Here is a 5,913-nt window from a genome sequence, read left to right as displayed (position 1 = left end):
TGTTTGTTTCTTTCATTTGTGTTGGCTCAAGAACTATTATTATTATTATTATTATTATTATTATTATTATTATTAATGATGATGATGATAATAATAATAATTAGGCTTTGACATCCAATAACATGCCTTAGAACAAGCTATGGCACAAAATGTTCAGATAATTCCAGAAAGTTATTTTTGTATAATATGTTTAATTTATTCAGACAACTTTTTTCAGGAAATTTACTTTGATATCCGGACATGTTTTGACTGGAAACTGCCAGTCTTCCTCAGAGGTGTTAGCTGATCGCTTTGATGTGTCCTTATGAGTTCGTTAAGTTGCCATGCCCACTTAATTCTCCAAAGATCATTGGGTTACGGGGGCGTTTTGTGTGTTTTCTGAGTCTTTGCATTTTATGCTGTAATAAATGTTGTTTGCACTCATTTTTATTTTTGTTTTGTTTTTTGTTGCAACTTTATGTTGTCTGAGCCTGTCTAGTGTTGTTGTTTTTGTGGGTTCTTGGAGTTCATTTGTGCATTTTTATTGTAGTTTTGCATTTCGTTGTTGCTATTTTGTGTCTTTTGGAGTCAGTTTAGTGTTTTTTGTTGTTTTGAGTATTTTTTTTGTTGTCAGTTTGTGTATTTTTACATCATTTTTTGTGTTTGTTGCCGTTTGTGTTTTTATTTTAGTTATTGGTTTCAATTTCTGTATTTTTAGTTTTTTGCCATTTTGTGTGTTTTTGGCATGAGTTTGCTGTTTTTTTTAGAACATATTGTGCATTTTTGCAGAACTTTCAGTTTTATAAAACTAAATTTTTGCAGATATTGGCATGTTTAATTTTCAGTGGCTTCCAACAGCCATTTAAGTAGAAAGCTACACAGTCTACGAGGCTGTGAACAGATGCTTCTGTTCATTTTCTGGTGAAAATAGTCAATTCTTTTGTCCTGTGAGGAGCATTATGGAAACCATGTATTTAAAAACACTTCGCACCAACTCTAGTTTCTTCTTTGAGTAAACCAGAAAAAAATTAAATACAAGTGACGCACCCCTGGTTATCAGAAAAAAAGTAGTTATATCCTCCTAAAAAACACAGAAAAGGATATTTCAATTATGGAATCAGAACAGTATCATAACGAATGGACTCTTGCAGGGTTTTTCACAAATGCACATGCTTTGTTTCACAAATATATATTTTATGCAAACTTGTAATATAAATTCTGAAATGCACACGCTCTACTTCACAAATATTATTTTGAGGCACACTTGTAATGCAAATTGCTGAATGTGCATTTACAAACTGCTTCTGTGCTGTGAAACTCTGTGTGTTTATGAGAGAAATGTGTGTGTGGTGAATTATGAGACTGCCCTGATGTCGCGGGTCAAATAACGTCACCATTGGCTGATAAAAGTGATTGACAGATTCATCAGCCAATCACACTTTAAACCAATTGCAGAGCTACTGATATGTGCGCATACGCAGTGTTCAAACAAGAGTGTGGAGAAAATGTAAGAAGTCATATGATTGGCTGAAAGCAAACACACCTGATTGGCTGAGTGTGCCTCAAAATAATATTTGTGAAGTAGAGCGTGTGCATTTCAGAATTTATATTACAAGTTTGCATAAAATATATATTTGCGAAACAGATCATTTGAATTTTAAATACAACCTGAAACAAATATATATTTGTGAACCAGTGTGTGTGCATTTGTGAAACAAAGCATGTGCATTTGTGAAAAAACCCTGCAAGAGTTCATTATGATACTGTTCTGATTCCATATTCAATTAGCTTTTTTGTTTATTTATTTGAAACAAAAAGAGCAACTTAAAAATGAATAAATATTATCCTTCATGTCAAATCGATATTATATCCATAATGATTAAAGTGTAAGTACACCCCCAGGTGTTTTCTGACCTGCCACTAGGGAGAAATTAAAAATAGCCTTGATTATGGGCATGGCTCCGAGAGTAGTTAAGAGACACGCCTAGTCACAGCAGCCCCGCCCCTACAGCACTGCACAGTTCCACATGGCGCTTTCAATCAATGTTCACTGAGGAAACCAGTCCCTCCTCCCATCTTTTATAGGATGGGTGGGGCCAACATTGCCATTGATCCAAAAAGATGTCACTGATCTAATCTCAGCCAATAGCTTCATTAGATTGTAGTAGTGTTCAACCCATAGAGACATTTAGCTGACAAGTAATAAATAACTAGGGCTGGGACTTTATTGCGTTATTCCCAATTAATTACAGAAAAATTATTTTAGTTATTTGCTTTTTTTTGGCACTCCAAACAGCGCGGAACCTCTTCTCATGTCATGAGTTCCTGGTATACACCTTTTCGTGTGATGTCATCACTTGACTTAGCAATGCCCTGCCATTTTAAGAGGGGTAAACATTTGCCTGACAACCGCTATTTACTGCTGGCACCACAGTGGAGATCTTGCAGTCTGTCTGATTTGTATCGTATAATGCCCAAATCCTGCGTAGTAGTTGGTTGTCATAACCACGTCTGGCTGAAGGAAAATATATACTTCTACAGAATACCAACAGAAAAAGGCCAGAAACGGAAATTATGGCTCCAAGCCCTGAGGCGAACAAACGACGATGGAACTACATGGAGCCCAAAATCAAAGTGGTCGTATGTTTGCAGTAGACATTTCGTTAATGGTAGGTTGTGTATTTTGGGTAATGTACGGGATGATGATGTCACTGCGAAAAGGTGTATGCCCATATTACTGATGCACAGACCACAACACAAGAAACGGAGGGGATGTCATTGCTGTGCTTGGTGGGTGTTCATTTTATTTTTTTTTAAGAAACACTGGATGGAAAACAAAAGCCCAATTGTGCTGTTCAGCGACTGTAACCACATTTAAACCAGGAGCTCTCAGCATGTCACATCAAATTAACACACACCGACAAAATACAGCATTAAAATACATTTTAATAACTGTGTTGCACTGTTGTGTTGGGAGTGTACTGTGAAGTGCAGCTGTTACACCTGCCATGACTGCCGGGATAGAACCAGCGATACATATCACCCAGGCAGGCATCGATGAAGGCATCGGAAAGACGCTACCCACATCCAAGGGCACACCGGAACAAGTTCTGACTGCCGCCGGTGGAGCCGCTGGTTGAAGCTGGATATTCCTCGTTCACCAGCTCCACTTGTTACGCCCTCACGCGTGCATCCATGGGCCCCTCATGCCCCATCCTCCCCACCACCAAGGCATGGCCCTCTGATGGTTGGGAGAAAAGGACATGTTTCATGAATAGCTCGGCTGTTGCCCCACTTTTCATGTCCACATGCACGCATTCAAATGCACCTGTTCAAATAAAAGTGACGCGTACATCGCTCAAGCACCCCGGCCAAAAGCCAGGGCACAACATGTGAAAGCAAAATCTGTCACTATAAGCAGCATGTTGTTCAGTTCAGATTATGTCTTCAATTACTCGGGTTGATGGCTTCGGCCATCCTTGTCATTCGCTTTGGTCACCTCCACATAAGGGAATTCCAGCTGTGGGTGGCTTCAGATGGCCTCAGCCCTGTGTGTCATGGCACATGGAGGGTGCTGGTTACGGCGAAGTGCAGGGCAGCTCTGAGCTACTGGCGGACGTCGAATTTTCTGACGCGCGGTGGAGATCAGACGCCAGCCTGACAGGCTGGGGTGGAGTCCACGCAGGCAGGTTGGTGAGGGGCTGCTGGGACGCGGACCTCCAGCGCCCTCACATAAATGATTTGGAACTGTCAGCTGTGTTCCTCTTGCTGATCCACTTCTTCCTGTCTCTCATGGGACATCATGTCCTGCCAAGACAATTAGTGCTCCCATTGGTTGCTGCTGCATGCATGCAAACTGATCCTGTGGATCTGGGATCGTCTCCTCTCACTGTGGGCGACGCACATCCCGGAGGCCCTGAACATAGGCACGGACCTGCTGTCCAGGGGCGCGTCGTTGTACGAGGAATGAAGGTTGCACCCACTGGTGGTTGGCTAAGAATGTATGTTATACACACGAGGAATTTGACTTGGTGAACTGTGCTCTCTCTAATAGTGTAAACATTAAATAATAACAATCAACTAGAAAAAATAATAATAAATATAAACATAAATATAAACAGTAGTTAGACTAGAATGTGCAAAACTAAATAAAATAACAAGATGATAATAATAATAATAATAATAATAATAACAGTATAAAAATTAAAATAATAATAAAATATAATAATAAGATAATAGTGCAGTAGTGCAGGAGAACATTTAAATTAAATGGTATGTTCATGAACATTCTCAGTGACAGGTTGATCCAGGGTTGTTATGTTTAGTTCCAGGTTATTTCACAGTAACAGAAACAGGTCTGACACTCTATGACTGTTTAGTGTTGATCACAGTGACAGCCTGGGGGAAGAAACTGTTTTTATGGAGGGTAGTTTTGGCGTACAGTGATCTGTAGCGTCTGCTGGAGGGGAGGAGTTTAAATAGATTGTGTGCAGGGTGGGAGGGGTCTGCAGTGATGCTACCTGCCCGTTTCCTGACCCTGGACAGGTATAAGTCTTGGATGGAGGGCAGATCAACACCAATGATCTTTTCTGCAGTCCTGACTATCCTTTGTAGTCTGTGTCTGTCTAGTTTGGTTGAAGATCCAAACCAGACAGTGATGGAGGTGCACAGAACAGACTGAATGATGGAGGTGTAGAACATGATCAGCAGCTCCTGGGGCAGGTTGAACTTCCTCAGCTGATGCAGGAAGTACATCCTCTGTTGTGCCTTTTTCCTGGTTGTGTCTATGTGGGAGGTCCACTTCAGGTCCTGTGAGATTGTGGATCCCAGGAACCTGAAGGAGTCCACGGTAGCCACTTTGCTATTCAGAATGGTAAGGGGGGTGAGTGGGGGGGGATTTCTCCTGAAGTCCACTGTCATCTCTACAGTCTTGAACGGGTTCAGTTCCAGATGGTTCTGACTGCACCAGAGATCCAGCTGTTCCACCTCCGTCTGAAGGCAGACTCGTCCCCATCCCTGATGAGACAGATGACGGTGATGTCGTCTGCAAACTTCAGGAGTTTCACAGAGGGGTCCCCTGAGGTGCAGTCATTGGTGTAGAGGGAGAATAGAAGTGGGGAGAGAACACACCCCTGGGGGGCGCCAGTGCTGAGTGACCGGGTGCTGGATGTGATGCTTCCCAGCCTTACTTACTGCTTCCTGTCAGTCAGGAAGTTGGTGATCCACTGACAGGTGGAGGCCGGCACTGTGAGCTGGGTGAGTTTCTGGTGAAGGATGTCTGGGATGATGGTGTTGAATAGAGCTGAAATCCACAAACAGGATCCTAGCGTAGGTCCCTGGGGAGTCGAGGTGATGCAGGATGTAGTTCAGTTCCATGTTGACTGCATCCTCGACAGACCTGTTTGCCCGATAGGCAAACTGCAAGGGGTCCAGCAGGGGTCTGTGATGTCCTTCAGGTGGCTCAATACCAGCCTCTCAAAGGACTTCATGACTACGGATGTCAGGGCAATGGGTCGATAGTCATTGAGTCCTGTGATGGCAGGTTTCTTTGGGACTGGGATGATGCTGGAGCTTTTGAAGCAGGAAGGTACTTCACACAGCTCCAGTGATGTATTGAAGATCCGTGTGAAGATGGGGGCCAGCTGCTCAGCACAGGCTTTCAGGCAGGAAGGAGATACTCCGTCTGGTCCTGGAGCCTTTTTGATCTTTTGTTTCTTGAATAGCTGGCACACATCTCTTTCATTGGTGGGGGGTCAGAGGGTGAGGTAGGGGGGGAAGTGGGGGGAGCAGGAAGGGCAGAGTCCAGGTGATGGGCTGATGCTAATGAGCTGGGGTGGGTGTGAAAACCTGCGGTAGAAACTATTCAGGTCTTTAGCCAGTCTATTGTTACCTGCAGGGTGGGGGGAGGGTTTCCTGTAGTTGGTAACCTCACGC

This window comes from Gouania willdenowi, chromosome 17 (genome assembly GCF_900634775.1).
Source record: "Gouania willdenowi chromosome 17, fGouWil2.1, whole genome shotgun sequence".
NCBI lineage: Eukaryota > Metazoa > Chordata > Actinopteri > Blenniiformes > Gobiesocidae > Gouania > Gouania willdenowi.
Note: the sequence above shows the minus strand (reverse complement) of the source record.